The sequence below is a fragment of the Apodemus sylvaticus genome, chromosome 18 (genome assembly GCF_947179515.1).
Source record: "Apodemus sylvaticus chromosome 18, mApoSyl1.1, whole genome shotgun sequence".
Classification (NCBI taxonomy): Eukaryota; Metazoa; Chordata; class Mammalia; order Rodentia; family Muridae; genus Apodemus; species Apodemus sylvaticus.
In genome coordinates, this window is record NC_067489.1 from 58,099,669 (window position 1) to 58,120,127 (window position 20,459).

The 20,459-nt window shown below is 44.8% G+C and overlaps 1 protein-coding gene across 1 annotated transcript in view; it reads left to right on the forward strand.

Moving 5' to 3' along the window:
* Nucleotides 1–4,897: 4,897 nt before the first annotated feature.
* Nucleotides 4,898–20,459, forward strand: part of Mfap3l (microfibril associated protein 3 like) — a 41,649-nt gene continuing 26,087 nt past the window's right edge. Inside the window, exon 1 of the mRNA XM_052162489.1 lies at nt 4,898–5,129. The gene's annotated coding sequence lies outside the window, so the exon portion shown is untranslated. The remainder of the gene's footprint in view (nt 5,130–20,459) is intronic.

The window sequence follows — 20,459 nt, forward strand, 5'->3', positions numbered from 1 at the left end:
CACAGACCCCTCCCTTTTCCCCCTTAAAATGAATACCTATCTGCCTCTGTTTTTGTCCAATTCAGATTTAGTGACTTTGTCTCTTTGCCTTGTTCAATAAAGGATATCTTTGAGTTTGGTCTGTGCTTGGAGACTTGTGTTTGGGTGTGGTCTGTGCCTAATCTGAGCTCCAGAGGGAAGCACCATGCAGTCTTCAAGTGCCTTCAAGTGGAGGGAAAGATTGGCTTGGTTTCTAGGATACTGTACATCACTGAGGGAGGCCAAAGCAAGATGACCTCAAGGCAGAGATATGAAGGCACTTACTGCAGCAGAGACCACGGAGGAACATTGTTTCCTGGCTTGCTTTCCATGGTTTGATTATCTTGCATTCTTTTCTTCTTCTTCTTCTTCTTCTTCTTCTTCTTCTTCTTCTTCTTCTTCTTCTTCTTCTTCTTCTTCTTCTTCTTCTTTCTTCTTTTTTCTTCCTTTCTTTTTCTTTTTCTTTTTTTTTTTTTTTTTTTAGAGAAATGTTGTTGTTTAATGGTAAAGCTCTGCACACTTCAGCACCAAGACTGGCGTGGAGTCAAAGCAGCAGGGACGGCTGGGTGACCCCATGGAACCTCACATGGCAAAGAGGATGAGGACGGTGACCATCAAACAGAAGAATCCCATGGCCTCAGACAGGGCAAAGCCCAGGATGGCATAGGAGAAGAACTGCTGCTTGAGAGACAGGTTCCTGGCATAGCCAATAATCAAGCTACCAAACACTGTGCCAATGCCAGCCCCTGATCTAGCCACACCAACTGTGGCAGCCCAGCACCAATAAACTTGGCTTCTGTGTAGATGACCCAGGGAAATCGCACTGGTCTGGCTACCTGGAGAGGGGAGATGCTGATGAAAGGCTGTTTAGATGGGGGCCTCTGGTCTACTCAGGAGGGAGGCAGACACGGGCCTGATTAGACCTCTGGAGAGGATCAGAACTGGAGAGATGAGCAGTGCCTTGGTGGTCTGCAGTTTTCAGTCTGTACCCCCACTCCCTGCAGCCCTTGAACAGGGAGTGAGCTGTGGGCCCAGGATTATCTTGCTTTCTTATACAGAACAGGAGCACCTTCAGAGAGGTAGCACTGCCTACAGCGGGCTGACTAGGTCCTCCCATGTCAATCGCTAATCAAGAAAATGTCCCCCATAAGAACCTACAGGCCAATGTGATGGAGGCAGTTCTTTGTGAGAAGATAAAGGTGGTTCTCTCTTCCCGGGGGACTCAAGTCCTTATCAAGTTGATAAAAGGTAACCACCAGCAAACATCCCCCAGTTGGTTCAGAAGCAGGTGACTGCCCCCACACCTGGGGTGCAGTTCTAGATATCTATCCGTTAACACTGAAAGTTGAGAGAAGTATTACAATCATGTTAATTCCCATAGTAATGGTTAGTTTGCTTTTCTGGGGCACCGTGCTTTAACCAGAAAAAAATGCTCTATTCTAAGGGGTAGAATACTGACCTTCAGGCAATTAGAGGGTTGTAAGTACAGTGCCAGAAGAAATCAGGGTAATGAAAAACAATGGAACTTGTAGATTAATTAGTAATGCTGTGCTATTTCCTGCCAATGAAAGAAGGGCACCAGATGGTTCACAAAGCATTCCTGACTTCTTAAGCTGAAGAAAATCTCTGGGGTGTAAGGAGGTCAAACCTGAGATCTCACATTGATTCCTCTGGCTGCACCGAGTGTGACTTTATTCTGACATCATGTAATTTTATTTGCAATCTGTGTAAACACTGAGAGAAGAATTATTTTTTTAAAGGAGCAAGCCTTCCATATTATATCAATATATACGTCTATCATTCATCCATCAGGTAAACCTCCGTTGATCCTGGAAACATAAATGGCTGAAATACAGCCATGGTTATCAACTTACCCCACAGTGTAGTGAAGATAAAAAGAACAATTCAAGGTCAGATGTCAGAATGGAGATAAGAGACAAGGCAGAGATGAAGTATCCAAGTGGAAGTCACTGCAGGAAGGCCAGAGTGTGCTCAGTCTGAACTCTTGAATGTTTAAGATTTGGCAGGTGAATTAAGGTTACAGGAACAAAGGAAGTGTGGAGCATGGGGCGGTGTCGGTTTGTACAGCAGGTCATTTGGATTGGCTAGGGTACGTCATGCTAGGGAACCTGGCTGGAAACTCACAGGGTGAGGTATGCACGCACTGTAGTGTAATTTGCTGAGGAAGAAAAACCCAAGGAGGCACAGAGGAGGATGTGTTGAAGGGTACAGAAGGGATTGTGGTTAAGGATGTCTAGTGATGAGGAGGGCTGAAGAGCAGAGTAGGTAAGGAACAGGAGCTATGTATGCAGGCGGAGGGTGCCTGTGACCAGCAGGATGGCTAGATCTAGAAATTTCCAGATTTGTGATCTCTGGCTAAGTGGAGGTACCAGAAGAGCAATCACAGCTCATGAACTCTGCTTAGGACATACTAGGTTCGCGTTTCCTGAGGCACACAACGTGGGCTGTTTTGTTAGATTACATGAACTTAGGGATATATAGAGAAAAAACACAGGGATAAAGGTGAAATAAAATATTGGCATATATGGACAAACACTGGGTACTGACCAATTAGAAGGGGTGTGTGACCCACCTGAAAAGATTCTAGCAATTATGTACAGCCATCTTCAGAAGGATGAGAGATCGCAAGATCATGTCTGATACTCATGTCTGTGGAGATCCAAGCAAGATCCAGTGCAGTATTCTAGACCTAAGCAAATATCAGAATCTAGAAACCCACCAGGTGAATTAAAATGGCCCCAGACTCAAAGGGGAAGCACATAAGCCTATTTCCAAGGAGGTAAAGTTCCACTAGACTCGGGACCCTGACCACACTGAAGCTAAACTGGGGCTGGTTCGGGTCAAGAGGCTGATGTGAAGAGCCACTCTCACTTGGGCCGTTTCCTAGAATCTCAACAAACCTCACCAGTCCCAGTCGCTCTTCTAAGGCAGTGAGCCGCAGTCTCTCTGTTTCCCTTCACCTCTTCCTCCTCTCTTCCCCTCTATCCCTTTATACCCCCTCTCGCTCTGGCTCGCTGCTGAGTTTACTCATCTTAAATCTGTGCTCCTTTTTCTTGTAGCCTTTCCCACTCCTGTCTTCCGTCACTGAGGTTGAAACAAACCCCCTCTCACATGCAAGCATGCTGCAGCGAGCCTTTCTAAGATAGAACGGGAGTTCTGCGACAGGGAAAAAAAGGGGGGGGGGGGAGTGGAGAGGAAAAGAAATAGAGCCAAAGTGAATACTAAAATACTTTATAAGAATACACATGACTGACTTGAACAAAGGGAGACAGACTCTGTGTGGTTTTCAGCTACAATTGTACAGAATGTTTACTAAATAACTTGAAAATAATAGGTGTTTTGTTTTGTTTTGTTTTGTTTGAAAGAGGCAGGGAGGTTCTTTGAGCTAAGATGCTGTGGAAACTAATGTTCAAGTAGGATTTCAATTTTTCAGGCTTTGGGGGGAAGGACTGGGTTCTGATATGCTTAGAAACTAGAGCCCATGCATCCATTGGCACATAGCGTTCGCTCTCTGCACCAGCGTTCGCTCCATGTGCCACGCCATTGCTTGCTGGAAGCCCAGCTCCTTCAGGTTTCCTAAACCCTGATATCTGGATGCTCCTCAACCTTGGGCAGCCAGATGCCAGAGGCAACCACGTGCAGCCGGCTTGGCACTGTTCCGAGCATGCTCAGTTGCCTGCAGCCACTTCTGCGGTCTGAGCTCAGGACTTGGGGTCACAGACAATACTCTGCCTCTGGGTTTGTCAGTCACAGAGAAGGAGGTGGACTGCTATCCGGTAATTAGCTTCCTGTCATCTTGACAGCTGTCCCTAATTCAGAGTGGGCTACACCGGGTCTGACAGCCGGAGCCACTTAAGTAGCGTTAATTTGCTCAATCCAATTCTCCGTGTTTTTCCAGCAGCCTATGACCAACATAGGTGTTGGGGCGGGGCTAATTGGAAAAAAAAAAGGTGTGGGGCGTTGCTGGGGCAGCAAGAGAGAAGAGCCCAGGAGGAGGAGCCTGGTCACTGTCCCAGAAACTGACTAGATCTCGCTAAGAGAGGTAGGTAGATAGATAGATAGATAGATAGATAGATAGATAGATAGATAGATAGATAGATAGATAGATAGATAGATAGATAGATAGATAGATAGATAGATAGATAGATAATATTTAAATGGTGTGGGAAGGCGGGGGAGAAATCCACTAATATTGCAGGACTGTTCACAGAAAACTTACGTAGGTGTTAAAAATATTTTTAGAATACTTATTTTTCCCATCAAAACAGCAACTGCTCTTTAGAGAGAACGTCGAAACTGCAAATAATTTTAAGGGGCAGTTTTATAAATTCTCGCGGAACCACACCATTCAGAATCCACCGCATGCACCCTGCTGTGTCTCATCCGTGTCACTTCGAGGTGTCCACTGTGGTTTTGCTGCGACAGCTCAGCCGCCTAGGAGACCCCAGATGCTCCCGCTCGCGAGGTGGTGTGACAAGACAGCCTCAGAGACTAGATAGGTTAATGTGTGGGTGGGTTGGTTGCCGGTGGCATCCAGGATGACACTCGAAGACGCCTTTGCCTGCGTGTCCTTGAACGCCACTGCGACGCGACGCTCCGGAAAGTTGCGGTGACAACGCCTGCAGCGCCCTGCCCCCGACAATTACCAGTCTCACTGCCCCAGCACTGCTGAGTCTGATGGAAGAGTCAGGGTGGCGCGCAGGAGCACCGCCCAGTGGCCGCCCGGCCCCGCCCAGAGGCGGGGCTCGCTGAGCAAGATGCTCCTCGCAGACCCAGGGGCCCGCCCGGAGTGGGCGGAGCCCACCACCCGCAGCGGCCGGCCCCCGCCCGCAGCTGACGCGAAAACCCGGGTCTGCAGAGCGCACCGGACCTCGGCGCCGCCGGGAACCGCACTGGGCATGCTCGGCTCTCGCCGGCTCTGGCGCCCGTAGGTGGGAAGCTCCGGCTCCCGGCGGCGGGGCTGTCGTAACCCGCATCGAGAAGAGGCGCGGGCGGCGGAGGAGGTTGGTACACGCTTGGTGCTGCAGAGCTCCCGGGGTGGCCATGGCGAGAGGCGCACGGCGACCACCAGAGTGGCGCAGCGGTGTCAGGTCAGTGAGGGCACTGGGCGGGCGAGCCTGGGCGGCGGGCTACGGTCGGAAGGAGCCCCGCGCCGGGTTTGTGGTCAGCGGCCGCCGGAGCTGCAGAACTTTCGGACGCCTAGGCTGGCGGAGGCTACGCGCCTGGAGATGCCCGGCGCACCCAGCTCGTGGCTGGTCGCAGGATGCTGGAAATACATGCAGGGGCGGAGACCGGCGGGTTGGGGACAGTCGCGTCCCAGACTCCCACAACCTTCTGATGGCCGGGAGTGCGCTGTCCACAGCGCGTTAGCACAGAGCCTTCCGGATCCCCCGGGAGAAGGAGGATGCCATACAGAGACAGGGCTCTTGGCCCGGCTGTGGATCAGTCTTGTCTGGTGCCTCAGTTTCCCCAGACAGAGAAAGGGGTATACTGGCCTTTGCCCGGAAGGCGGCGTAGGGAGCTCCAAAGCGCCGCGTCCTGATACTGCAGGAGTGTGAGAAGCAGCTGGTGCTAAGAGCTGCCTCCTAGTCTCAGGAGCTCTTGGAGTTTGTTGCAATTCCCACCAAAGCAAGTTGACACGAAATTGTCTCATGGCCTGGAATGGGGGAACGTGCTTTTTTGGCTAAAAAAGTAAATGCCAAGTCAATCCTTTTTAAACCCGAGCATTGCTTGTCGCCCTCTTTAAAACAGCCTGGGATCGCAAATTCCAAGGTTTATAAAGCAAAGTGGAAAAAAGAAAAAAATGTTTGCAGGTGCATTAGGCTGCTCACCCTGTAGGAAATATTATGGCTTCGTTGTCATTGTTTTGAAAGACACATGTTCCAAGTGTGGTTACTGTAGGAATCTTTATTTGCTCTAGCTTTATATTAAGAACTTGGAATCAGCACTGCAGAAACTAGTTTTTTTCAAGTTTTCTCACTTTTTTTTTCTAGATGAAACACTTTTTTTTAAAGTTGCTACTATACTCAACATAGTAAAATGTTCAGGATGAAATATGGAAGATGGAAAAAGAATTGTTTTCAGGAGAGACCAAATTAGAGCCAGGTAGTTTGCAGTCATTGATGCAATCTAATGCACACAAATGCAATTTGTACCTTCAAAGGCAATGTTACCATTTTCCCCTCCAGCCACCCAGATACATCTATTAAAATATTTACAAGTTTGAGGAAACCAGCACATGACTGGTTACATTACCTGGTTCTGTGTGATGCCCCACGTTTAAAATCTGCCCCGATTGCCCCAGACAGCTATTCCTCATGCTGTTTAGAAAGACACAAGTAGGATCTTTCCTTAGCTGTGTTTTTCTGATTCATATCTGGGAACTGAGCACATAGGTCTTAGGAGTGTTACTGGCTTTGTACTTTTGTGCCCCATGGTTTTGCTAGCGACACTAGAAGTACTTATCAGACCATTTCTTTTAAAAAGTAAATCTCCCCACATGCATGTGACCTAATTCAAACCCCACTCCTCACCGTTTTTGGCTAACAATTGAAATTTTTAAGAGTATTTAAGTAACACAGCTATTGTTTAATTTGAGCTTTAGATAATTTTTTCAAGAACTTCCAAACACTTGAATACCAAGTGGCTACTTGCAGTAACCAAATTGTTCAATCTCAGACCAATTCATTTAGCCTCATTAGGCAAGTGCGTTTTTATGAGTTTGGAAAATATGTAGATTGTAGTGTTTGCCTAACTTAGAATTCATCCTAGCATTTGGGGTACAAGTTGTCTTTTCTAGCAAAACCCAGTGGAACACTTACCAATTCCGACAGTTTGTACGGCCAATCACATTATAATTAGAATCAGCATTGAGGTGCAAATGGTTGATTTCAACTTTGCTGTGATATCTCCGTGGAATGGTTAAAAGAATAGGGTTGGTTGATTATGCGATTATAACTAATTAAAGGCAAACAGAGCCGTTTAACACTTAATGCTCCAAACAGAGGCTCTACAAATTTATTGGTCTTGCCTCTGCCTCTACCTGAGGCCTCTTCATGCATTAAAATATCATGTTAAATTTTCTTCCCCACAAACTTTTATGGCGAGGCTTCTGAAGCTGCAAGGATGAGTAAGAAAGACACCATGACTCACACCATCTCTTTGGAGTGACATGCCCAAAGACAAATCAATGAGAGTACAAAATAAGTGTTGCAGTCCCTGTATGTGTGTGGGCCTGAAAAGAGGCAAAGAAAAATGGCCTCCTTGGGTTTGGAGGAGGAAAAGCCCTTGTCGCAGTGGTGACTTTGTACAGACCTCTGGGAATACTGAGAATCAGTTCAGGGTCTTTTAAGCAGAGAAGTGGGTCCTCTATACAGAAAGCACCTATTATGGTGGGCAGAAAAACTGTTCCATGCATGGTCGTGACAAGACTTGCTGGATGTGCCTGAAGAAAGAACCTTGAGATAAGACAATAATTTTGAATCATCCATTTGTGCCCTGTGTCATCCCACGGCTCTTAGGGGGCTAAGGAAGAATTCTGTGATAGTGTCTGGAGGATGACTCTGTGTGCTGCTGCCAGCTTTGAAGATGAAAGGGTCTCACAGGCCAGGGTGGGCACTTGCAAAAGCAAGGAAGAAGATTCTTTCTCCACCAGTGCCCCAAATTCAGCCCACCAAGATATATGTGTACCTAGATACATTAGATTTTGTCAGCTTACATGTCCTAAGAGGGAACAGTGATTGAAGAATTGCCCAGACTAGATTGGCCTTGTGGGCATGTCTGTGGGATTAATCTTTAAAAAAAAAATATGTATGAGTTTTGTTATTAAGAAAACCTTGCAAGTAAATAAAAGCATCACACACCCTAATTAACCACAAGTACATAAAATATATTCTATACACTAAGTGTAAAATTGAATGGAAACAGCTTTTGTTCTAGAATGTCAATTCAAATTGTATAGAAAAGACAGACTTCAGGTCTAGTGGATATGGGCATTTTCTTGGTTACTAATTGATAGAGGAGGGCCAAGCCCACTGTAGGAGGAGCTACTCCTCAGCCAAGAGGGCCTGAGCTGCCTAAAAAGGAAGCTGATCCTGACTCAGAGAATAAGTAAGCAATCAAGCAGTCCAGGTGGTCCCCCATGGTTTCTGCCTTAAGCTTCTGATTAAGTTCCTGCCCTGTGATGATAGACTGTACCCTAGGAATCAAAGCCAAACAAACCCTTTCCTCCCCACATTGCTTCAGAATATTTTACAACAGAAAGGGAACTAGAACATGTGGTAAATTTCCAAACCACAGAACAGTAAGATAATGAGTGTTGCATAAAGTCCCTAAAACTGTGGTAATCTCTTACGGTCGCCATAGAAATCTCATACAGCCTTATTCAAAGGGAGAATTGGTGGAATCAGATAACAGAGGCAGCATAAGGGACACAAAGTCTTACCTTCGCAGTGATGAATTAAATTACACATAAAGGAGGGTGGATTCTATCCCATTATAGGTAAACAATGTGAAATAAGCTTAGGGTTTTAAACAGCAGTATGAAACAGTTCCTTGGCTGGTTTTAACTGCTAGCTTGACACAACCTGGAGTAACCGGGGAAGAGAGTCTTAATGAGGACTATGTAGGTCATGTTAGTCTCTGGGCATGTTTGTGGGGAATTGTCTAATTTGTTAATTGATGTAGGAAGAGGCAGCCCACTGTGGGTGGCATCACTCCCTAGGTAGGGGGTCCTGAACAGCATAAAAAAGGAGAAAGCCAGCTGAGCGTGAGATTGTAAGCGAAATAAACCCTTTCCTCCTCTATTCTCCTTTCTGTCTGGATATCTATCACAGCAACAGAGATGAAAACTAAAATAGAACTATTTCTACCAGGTTTATTTTTCTTTAAAAGAGCAAGGTGTGGTTGTATTAGTTAACTCTCCTTGCTGTGATAAAACACCATGACCAAAAGTGACTTATGGAAGAAAGCGTTGATTTGGGATCCTGGTTCCAGAGTGAGAATTCATAGTGACGGAGGAGGAGGCATGCAGCCGGAAGCTGGAGCAGGAAGCTTGCTGGTTACATCTTTAGCCACGCCCAGGAAACAGTGAACTGCAAATGGGGCCAGGGCTACAAATTCGCAAGGTCTTTCCCTAGTGATGTACAACCTCCAACAAGGCTCTACCTCCTAATGATTCTTCAACCTCCCCCAAACAGCACCACCAACTAGAGACCAAGAGTTCAACTCCCTGAGCTTATGGCTAAAACCATCACAATGGCTAAACCCCAAATTTTACAGGGAATTAATTACCCCAAGGTAGCCAGCCAGTGGCCAGTAGAGATCTCTGGAATAACATCATTCACATGTACCCATGTTAATTATAGCTTAGAGACGTCTCCAGTGTTAATTACATTTCTTGTTGCTTGAAACCAAAAAGCTGACAAAACAACCTAGTGGAAAAGGATTTCTTTTGGGTCCTAGTTTGAGATGATCTAGTCCTTAAGATCCAGCAATGGGATCACGAATCAATACACTCAGATCTCAGCAAAGTACAGGAAACAGAGTAACTTGGCTCAGAAGTAGGACCTCACTGTAGCACCTAATGCCAGGACCCACTTCCTCCAGCTAGACTTCTTTAAAGTTCCACAACTGCCCAGAATAGCCTCACCAGCTGCAAATACGTATTCAAACACATAAATGTATGAGGGATATTTCCCATCCAAGACAAAACTCCTGGTTTAGGATGGTGTGTTTTAGTGGGTCTTGGTTGAACTCCTGGTTCAACCTAGTGTGTCCTGATTTTATAGTGGCTGATTGGGACACAGCCTCATTTTTAAAGTAGGACCATCTTCTACTTTTTTATGCTTAGTGCTATCTTAGCAATATTCTGCTGTCTCCACACCAACTACATTTGAGTGTTGAGGGAGGTGTGGAAACACAAATTTGGGACTGCTCAACTAAGAGTGAGGAGATTTTGCTTGGGATCCCTTTGCTCAGTCGGTGGTTGCTTACAGTGTTGTGGCTACGTGGATTACACTGGCTGTTCAGATCACAGTTATTACTGACAAGAGTGGCTTCAGTCTAAAATTCCACAGAGTTGCCGGGTAAATGCCCTTATAAAAGTATTTCCTATACAAATACTTGTAAAGGACAAATGCTTGTGCTGACTCATTGGAGACTGCTATCATCCACCAGCCATGTTTGCAGTTGGCTTCCTTCTTGAGGGGAGATCTGGGGTAGCAGCTCGTATGAGATCACGAAGCCTCATGCTTAAATATAAAAAATCCAGCTCCTCTTTTCCCACCATATCTAGTCTCTTTTTCTGGACAAGGCCTCAATTACTTGCCCTATAAAAGCCTAGAGCCTTGTCGAGTTGGTATCGCTCTGTGCCTTGAAAATCTAAACTAGAAAAAGCTATCTTATTGTTAAAAGACTGACTCAAAAAGTATTTTTTCAGACAGTGTAGGAGAGGATGCCAGAGGCGATCAGTATCTGTTATTAAAAACAACAGCTGTGGGGCTTTATTAAAATTTATATTCATAAAAAGAAGTTTATGTATGTATGTATGTATGTATGTATGTATGTATGTATGCATGTATGCATGCTGTATAGGTTCCATTTACATAATACCATGCTGTTGCTTTGTTGTTTTTACCCAAATGTCCTTTCACAATGATGCAGTAATTCTTCTATTCCCCTGTGGTATTACTAGCTCAGAATAAACTTGTCAATCAAAAGAAAAAGCAATCAGGGAGAGATTCTACAATGAAAAAAAAGTGATATTTATTTGGGACTGACAGTGTTTCACTGGGAATATTAAACAATGAGCATATTCAAAGAGGCTGAGGTAAGAGGAGGTTTAAAACCCCAGACGGGAAGAATTACACTGGGCGTTCAGAGAGCATAATCCTTGATCACAGTTATTACTGACAGGAATGGCTTCCGTCTATGAATCCATAGAGTTGCTGGGCAAACATCCTTATTATATACTTTGTATACAATTTTAGAAGTTTGTACAATGGTAGTTCTTAGGGGATCATGTGTTAAGAGCCTGCCCCTTATGACTTCCTGGCTGTGTTTATTTTGCTAGGGTTGATCATGCAACTCCAGTTTTATTCTGACGACTTTTACATTTCTGTATGAATTAATCTTTGGAATAGTATGCCTTTAGTTATGCCTTTCTTCTCTTACGATTTATTTATTTTTATTTCATGTGCATCAGTGTTTTGCTTTCATGCATGTCTGTATCATACCCACGCTATGCCTAAGGAGACAGGAAGAGGGTTTCAGATCCTCTGGAACTGGAGTTATATACGGTTGCTATCAACCATGTGGGTGCTGGGAACCCCACAGACTCTCTGTAGCCTGCACTCTTAAGCAGTGAGTGAGTGTCTCTCCAGTCCCTGTGCTCTTCTTTTATTTTTGTTCTTTCTCTGAGTGCTTGTTCTGTACTTTCTTGGTATTCCAGCCTCAGTCTTCTGATTTTTTTTTAATTTGATATATTTTTTATTTACATTTCAAATGATTTCCCCTTTTCTAGCCCCCCACTCCCCGAAAGTCCCATAAGCCCCCCTCTCTCCCCCTGTTCTCCCACCCACCCCTTCCCACTTCCCCGTTCTGGTTTTGCCAAATACTGCTTCACTGAGTCTTTCCAGAACAAGGGGCCACTCCTCCGTTCTTCTTGTACCTCATTTGATGTGTGGATTATGTTTTGGGTATTCCAGTTTTCTAGGTTAATAACCACTTATTAGTGAGTGCATACCATGATTCATCTTTTGAGTCTGGGTTACCTCACTTAGTATGATGTTCTCCAGCTCCATCCATTTGCCTAAGAATTTCATGAATTCATTGTTTCTAATGGCTGAATAGTACTCCATTGTGTATATATACCACATTTTTTGCATCCACTCTTCTGTTGAGGGATACCTGGGTTCTTTCCAGCATCTGGCAATTATAAATAGGGCTGCTATGAACATAGTAGCAGTCTTCTGATTTGTAAGCTACCGGTGTTCTTTCTGAGTAACTGGGTTCCCCTGTGACTGTACCCACTGTTCACCATACCCCCTTGTTTTTACATCTGTATTTCAAACCAGCGTCTCTCATGTATATCTTCTGTCCATGCATCCACTCGTGCATCCATTCAGCAAAAGTTGACAGCCTGAGATTTCAGCATCCAATGGAGGGATAGGCATACACAAAAGGCAGTCGGCTGAAAGTATGGGGTGAAGTTGGGGCCTTTTAACCAAGACTTCCTAGGTAGGTCGGGTCTTTCCAGATGGGCCAGGGAAGGAAGACAGCACTGGAAGCTGCAGAGGTTCTATGAGAGCAGCAAGAAGTCAGGAAGGGCCACATGGAAGAACGCAGGGGAGAGGGGAAATCAGCATGACAGTAAATTGAGGGCTCAGGATGAAGAAAAGCTATGTGTGTCCTGCTCAAGAGTTCAGAATCACTCTTGACAAAACGATGTTTTATTTGTCCATTTTGTTTTGTTTGCAGTCCTAGGGATTTCAATCCAGGCAAACACTCTGTGCACTGAACTGTATCCCAGCCTCTGAAGTAGGTTTCCAATCAGATTTTGGAGAGTCAGCTGATTACAGCCACAAGGCTTGTGCGTGGAAGGCAGGTGGGCATGCGGGTTGAGGCAAGTCAAGGAGGAAGGAGTCTCTGAGGGCGGTACCCAACACAGCGATGATCATCAGGGCAGAAGAAGCAGGGTGGTGGCCAAATGCCTAGGAGCAGGACTTGCTAGGACTCGGGGATCGATCTGTACATCTGGGCAGGAAATGAAGGGAGGCGTTTAAAACAACTCCCGGGCAATTAATTAGATTGTCAGGCATTGCATATAAATGGAGGCACTCCTGCTTGGTGCAACTCTCCCTGGCTCTCTACCAGGGCAGGACTGGAAGCTCCAGAGAGATTAATTTCCATCGTATACACTTAAAGCAGGAAGAGGAGGTAATGCCGGAGCCCAAGACCGTGTGTGTGAACCTTAGTTACCATGGCAGGGCATCGACGATGAAAGAGAGATATACATGAACGGAATCCATTCTCTAGTTCTTTACCACCTCTAGATGGGAGCGTGAGCAGCCTGCGCTGAGAGGGCATCTTTAGAGGATGAGCTGCTACACTGACTTTGTGAGCAGTGGAAAGAATACTTCCTATAAGGCTGCTTAAGTGTAATCCTAGCCCTTCCCTTCCATTGAGGACTGGAGGCTGCTGATGGTCAGAAGAAAAGCAAGGGGGAAAGGTTTCTTTCCTGAAGAAATAAATGTGTTGGAGCAATGGGCTTCAGAATTGTGCGTTGATAGGACTCACCCAGTTCACCCAGGGTTACACAGGTTTGGACACTTGGACAGATGGTCCTCCTGGGCTCATTAAAGGAATATCCTATACTTGCAAGAATATATACATGCAAACATACATACACATGTAGACACATACGCATACACACACAATGGCACCTGCTTGGCCTCCCATAGGTATTGCTTGTGGCCGTGAGTACTGCACTGAGTCTGACTGATGCCTCTTTCCCAAAAATCCAGTTCCTCTGCAAGGAAGGTAGACACATGGTCACCCTGGGGACAGATACACACCCAGCCACCCTGGGGACAGATGCACACATACCCACAGTGGTGACAGATGTTCTCACAGCCACCGTGGGGCCAGATGCACACACAGCCATCATGAGGACAGATGCACAGACAGCCACCCTGGGGACAAAGGCACAGACCGCCATGGTGGGGAATAGATGCTCACACAGCCACCGTGGGGACAGAGGCAAAGCCAATCTTCTGTATCATCAGCAGAGGAAGATACTTGACTCTCTCTCTCCAGGCTTTATTCGGGGAATGCTTATGGGATGACCGTGGGCAGCTTAAACGTCTAGAAACCCTTCCACTTCCTGCTCGTCGGCCATTGCGACTCATCTCTGGTTCTGTATTTCTGTGGTGTTCTGAGTGCAGGCACCGGAATGGCTCATCCTGCCATAGGCCAGGGTGGCTCTTGCTGTCACTCTGCCTGTCCCCTGCCACTTCTGTTAGCTGCCCAATTTGGAAAAAAGGCTTTGTTGTTGTTGTTTACTTTCTCTCTCATTCATTCTCCTCCCTCTTCCTCTCCCTCTCCATCCTCCCTCTCATCCTCCCTCTGCACCCCCCCCCCTGTTATTTATTTTTTTTTATTTTTAACTTCAAGCTTTTGGACAACCCTAGGCGACCTCATCTCTGAGTTGGATGCCTCAAAAGTAACCATCTTTTCTCAATCCCAGTATACTTTCCGAAAGCCCGAGATTCATTTCCAGAAGGCATTGGCCTTAAACCCATCTCTTGCCCTCGTGGGGCCTCACCATTTCTCCATGGGTGTTTGTACACTTCGCTACTTTAGACGGTCAGCTCCCTCCTGCCTTTGGTGGGCATCTCATTCCAACTTCAAGGCTGTGCTCAGTCACCTACCTTTCTTTCGCAGGAGTGTTCGGTTTTGCTTCTTAAGTAATGGACCACGTATCCCAAAGCACATTTCACATTGCTCTGAAGATCCTAGGGTCTGGAAGCTCCAGCATCCCTTTTGTTATACTGAGTTTTTGGAGTATACCCCCAACATCCCAGAATTCTTGGGATGGCACTCCCAGCAGACAAAATAGAAGAGCTTCGTGAAAATGTATCACAACCCAGGCTTCTGTTCCTCGCCATGACAATTTACTTCTACACTTTCTTTCCACAGTGAAGTCATCATTCCTGTTGAGAAAACTGTGCTGTCTCTTTTATTCATCCCCCAGGTCTGGAATAGTCTATGACTTTTCCATTTTGCCTCACATGAATTTCTGTACCTTGCATTGCTAGGCAGCTAGGAGATAGAAACCTGGTCTTGAACCTTTTTTTAACTAGAGCAATTGGTATTAAACTGACACTAATGGCTTATAAATAATTTGTTCAGTTAGTTAATAGAATCAGCTCCCTATTGCTTTTATCACTTAGCTAGGCCTGACTGCCCAGGTAATCATTCAAAACACCTAGTGCTTGCTCTGGGCCTACAAGGCCTTTGCCCATCACTGCAGGGGAAACTATGTGGAAACCAGGAAATTCCTATTTTCAACTGGCTATTTTACTTTTAATCATTGATTAAAATTATTTTATTTTGTGTACACTAGTCTTTTGCCTATGCTTACCTATGTGTCTATTTGTGTGCCTGGTGCCTGCTGAAGCCTGAAGATCCTCTGCAGATCCTCTACAGATGGCTGAGAGCCACTAGCCCCCTGGGTGCTGAGAATCAAACCTGGGCTCTTTGGAAGAGCAGCCAGTGTTCTTAATCATTGAGCCATCTCAACTGTAAAATGATTTTGTTTCTAACAGTTTGCTATATTGTCACATTGAAAGACATGTAGGCTTGCTGGGAAAACTATCTTAATCTATATAATAAAGCCAGCCAGAAGACAATTCAGAGCTAGCCCAACTTCTGAAAAGAGTCATTCTTTTGCCCCAAATCTTTGAAATTAATGATTACTAAGAAATGGATGCAAATGTATTCTAAATTTAAATGTGTCTAGCTTTCGGACAGTTTACCTAAGCTGAGCTGTGTCCTCAGTGATCACTGTGTACACAGTAGACTGGCAATCTGAAGGGTTGAGTCCAGCCAAACTTTTCCTGGGTTAGAGCCAGCATCTTCAAAATTGCTTCTCCCAGGGTCACATGGGCAAAATCACACAGGCCTGCCCCAATCCCAGAGCACAGGGGGCTTCTGAGGGTTGAATGTTTTATAAGCTATAAGTGTTGTCAATGATAAAGGAAGCCATTGTTACTCCCTTAATACGAATTAAGTCAGGTGGAGTTTGAATTACAGAATCCCTTCTGATCTGTGTCACAGAAGTCCAGTTGTATGAGCATGGGTGACCCAACCACTTCGCATGGGGAATGCTGGTTATGTAACTCCACTTTGTGAAAATGGTGAACCAGGAAAGAGGAAAAGCTGTTTAACTCACTGCAGTTATTAAGTGCATTTTTTTCAAATGGATAAAGTCTTATTCTAATGAAAAAAAAAAAAAGCCTTAATTGGTCGAAGTCCTTGGCTGTGAATTTCCACGGCTTTAATCAAATACTCAGAGGTACAGTGAGTGAAGGGTGCTTGAATATTTGGGTACACCAGTTAAGAACATGTATTTCAGGTCTTGAACCGAGCTCCATAGTCAGTGGGGCTCAGTTCTTGTTCTTCTTCTCTGTTTCAGAAGAGAGATTGGAGCCTATGTGGTACCCAGAAGGATAGTCCCTGCCAACCTTGTGGTTTGTCCCTGCTAGGATCAGAGTTGAGTCCCAAAGAGGGTGTGAGTGGACAATCCTCCTGCCTTGCGAATATGTGTGCATGTTTCCTGTGTATACATGATGTTCTGTTCCCTGTAGAGGAAAGTTACCACGTGCCTTATGGCACACCAGCAGTGCCTGTGAGCCATCCTTCAAGTCCCGGATGGCTGTGGTCACAGTTTGACATGTTGATCCTGGGATGAGTCCCCCTCTCCCCCCCTCCCGTTTTAAGAAAGGAAGGGTTTCTTTGGGCTCATGGTTGAGGGGACAGCCTGTAGTGGCAGGGAAAACATGGTTGCAGGAGCGTGAGGAAGCGTTTTCAGCCAGGCAGCAGAGAAATGGATGCTGGGGTTCAGCTACCTTTCTTCTTTTTCTTCAGTCCAAACCTCCCATCCCATGGGATGGCCCAACCCACATTCAAAGCAGATCTTCCTTTCTCCAGTAAACCTAGAACTCTAGAACTCTAGAAATACCATGTTAACCTCTGGATACATGTTTCTATAGTTTTCCCAAACCAAATCAAGAAGCTAACAATGAAGAGTAACCCTGCAGTGGGATTTATCTATTTTTTTTTTTTTATCTGCGTGCTAGCAAGTCTCTTGCTCATTCTCTTGTCTCCCCATCCTTACTATTTCTTTTCTGGGCCAGCCATAACCTTGATTGCTGTGCTTAGAGAATCATGGGTTTGGGAGAAAGGTCCCTGCAGTTCAGAGATCCTGGATGACCCCCTGGTGTTATTTCAAGAGAATTGTATAAGTAAGGAAATGAGTTGCTGTCTTCATCCCAAATTGTAAACTTGGGAATCTTAAAATTCCGAAGTCCTTTCCTCCTCACATCTCTCCCTAGGATTTCTGTCTTCTACCTTAACTTCAGAGTCCATCCAGTTTTTCCTCTCAGAACCCTGGCTCTCCTCTGCTCTCCTATAATCTCAGCTTCTTGGCTGCAGGAAGGCCCTTATTGTGTTCTTAATTCTAGCTGTAGCCTAGAATACAGTGCATGCCCCTATTGGACGTTATTCAGTTATTCTTTGCTTTATTGAGAGCTACTAATATCCTGAGGCTCATAATGAGTTTGATAGTTTTATTACAGGCTGTGCCCTTGCAAAATAATCAGCCGCCCTCTGAAAGAGTGCATGGGAAAAAGCGCTCTCTCTACTCCGGAGCTGCTAGTTAATTGCATTTGGCCAGTTGGGAAGCTGTGCATGCACAAAGACTCATTCACTGTGCCAGCCATGAGACTTTATGGAGTTCCCAGAACTAGCAAGAAGATCTGAACTCAAAATTGGTTCTGGCCTGTTTTACAATTAAGAAAGTGTGTTGAGACTATTACTCCCTGAGCCTGCAAGATGGCTCATAGGTAAAAACACTTGCTAAGCAGACTAGACAACCTGAGTTCCACTCCCATCCTGAATTTAATCTCTGTATCCCAATGACAGAAAGAGAGAACCAGCTCCCAAATGTTGTAGTCAGACCTCTAACCTCCGTATCTGTGCTATGGTTCTCATGTGTACATACACAATAATAATAATAATAATTTTTTTAATAATGGGACTGGAGAGATGGCTCAGCAGTTAAGAGTACTTGCCATTCTTGCAGAATAATATTTGTTATTCCCAGAACCCATATCAGATGGGACTCAACTGCCTGTAACTCCAGTTCCAGGAGATCTGAGGCCCCTTCTGGGCTCCCTGGACACCAGTACATACATGGTACACTAACATACATGCAGGTACTCATGCATGCACATAAAAATAATTAAATCCTTTTATAAAAGAGTATTATATCCACTCCCTGGTTTATAGACTTCAAAGTTAGCACAAGGACACAGGCATGGTGCCAGTTACTCAACTTGTAGACAGCCAGGAGTTAAGAATCCAATAAAACTCTGCTGTGTTATATGGAATCTGCTTAGCATTTCTTCTATGCTCTAAGAAGAGTTCTGACCCACTGATAAATCCTGCTGACTTACTCTGACTTGAGGACATCATATACACTAAGAAATTATTAGGAAATGGGCTTGAGATAGGTTACAAACAGGAATTCAAAATCGGCAGAGATCATAGTCTAGATCATCAAGTTAACATTACAAAGTTACTGGGAGGAGCTAGGAAGATAGTTCAGGCATGAGATGCTTACAGCAGAATAAAGAAGACCAGGCATTTGATCCACAGAACCCATGTAGAAAGCTGGGTGTGCTGGTCTGAGCTTGTAATTCCAGTACTGGGAGACAGAGACAGAAAGATGGCAGCCACTTACTGAGAGACCCTGTCTCAAAAGTTAAGGCAGAGACACCAAGTGTCAACCTCTGGCCTCCACAGGAGCAATATGGGTGTATACATCCTTGCAAGATGTGATAAAAATTCATGGTTTCTTAGCACTTATATACCATCAAATTTTACAGTATACATGTGACATATGGAGCCCAATAGTTATTTTTTAATTTGGAAAAGCCATAATTTAAAACAGATCATTTTTGAAAAATGTATACCTTTTACATCAAAAACTTAACAAGGTGGACGATTCTTTGGAGGGTTTCACGCTGGTGTGGGTGATAGAGTAGAGATGGACAGATATTTATTTAGTATGTCCTCTCAGTTATGTCTAGTAATCTGCAGCAATCCAGTAAGCCGGATGTTTATTTTGTTCTGTCCAATGAATATCTAGAAATAGTCCTAAGATATACTAAGATAAGTCCTAAGATAAGAAATAGTCCAAGGTATCCTCACAGCGCTGTGAGGTCTCCCCCAGTCTTTCTCTGTAGGGGTCAATCACAGCCTCTACTCTTCTGAAGACAAGCTGCCATGTATTTTGGTTCATGGCAGTTTATCCTTATGGATGGTGTCAATGTTGCTTGTCCTTGAAATGTCCGTCTGAGACAGGAGACCAGTGGCCCTAGGAGAAGTGAGAAGACCAGGCCAGAACCACTGTAGACTCTCCTGGGCCATGTCTAGCAGACAATGGACAGTGCTGAATAGTCCAAGGGTACATTAGTTGAAATCCATAATATGTGTGTACATGTGTGTTCTACCAACAATGCTACATTGGGTTTTAGCAAATGAGATATTTCTTAGATAGTTTAACTGTAGACTGCACTGCTCAGGAGGTCTGATATTACCTTAATATCAGACCTGCACACAGTCTTTAAATCCTGCACATTCTAATTCTTCTGCCCCTTGCTGACTTTCCCACTGCTTCCTTCCCTTCTGCTTTTCGTTCAGACACTGACTCTTCCTTCTGTCCTCGGATAGTGTGGCGGTCTCCTAGCGACCTCCGCATCAGCAGCCACTGAGTTCTGAGCAGGGTGACCTTTGTAAACGGAGTGCCCGTCTTCAGCATTCCACACCACCACCCATACCGTCTGGACAAGCCTGCCTCCCCAGTCTCCTCCTCTGTGCATGCATGGAAACTTAGCAGGAATGTTTCCTCAACCAAAAGGTGTTTCTTGGGCTCACTGAATCACCTGTGCGCCAGAGAGAACAGTGCTGACTCAGATGTTGTGACAAAACCTCATTGTGTGACTAAACAGAGTGTTGGACCCCATTGATGGAAAGGTGCCAGTAATAACACAGCCAAGACAGAAAACAATAATGTATATTCATTTAGTTTAAAACACTCTTAACAAGATACCCCCTTTTTCCTCTATAAATACATCATCTATAGTCCTTCAGGAAAAGAAAGAAACAGATTCAACAGAGCATCCTATTAAATACTTAGAGATAAAATACAAGAATTGGGAAATAGGGAAGGGTCCAATTAACAAAAGAACATTTGATGTTTGCCACACATTTTCTTTTTTTTTCTATTTATAGAAGATAAAGTATCCTAGGAAAGTTTTCCCAGAGGCCCCACACAAACACATGAAGCTTAACAATTTGCCCATTATAGCTTTTGTTAAGCCCTGCCTTTGAAACTCACACTCTTTGTTCTCACATTTTGAAGGACTGCATTTTAAGCTGCTGGATTACAGTACTCACATTTATTACGCTTTGGCGCCTCCATTGTCTTTCACAAAGTTAGAGTATTATTAACTAAACTTTTCATGATGCTGTCAGATCCCAGTCTGATAGGTTCTTCTTCAAAAACTTCATTTGTAGATTATTGCCTCAACATCCAGTCATGTGATATCTTCTGTGCTTTGGGCAGGGCGTTGTAA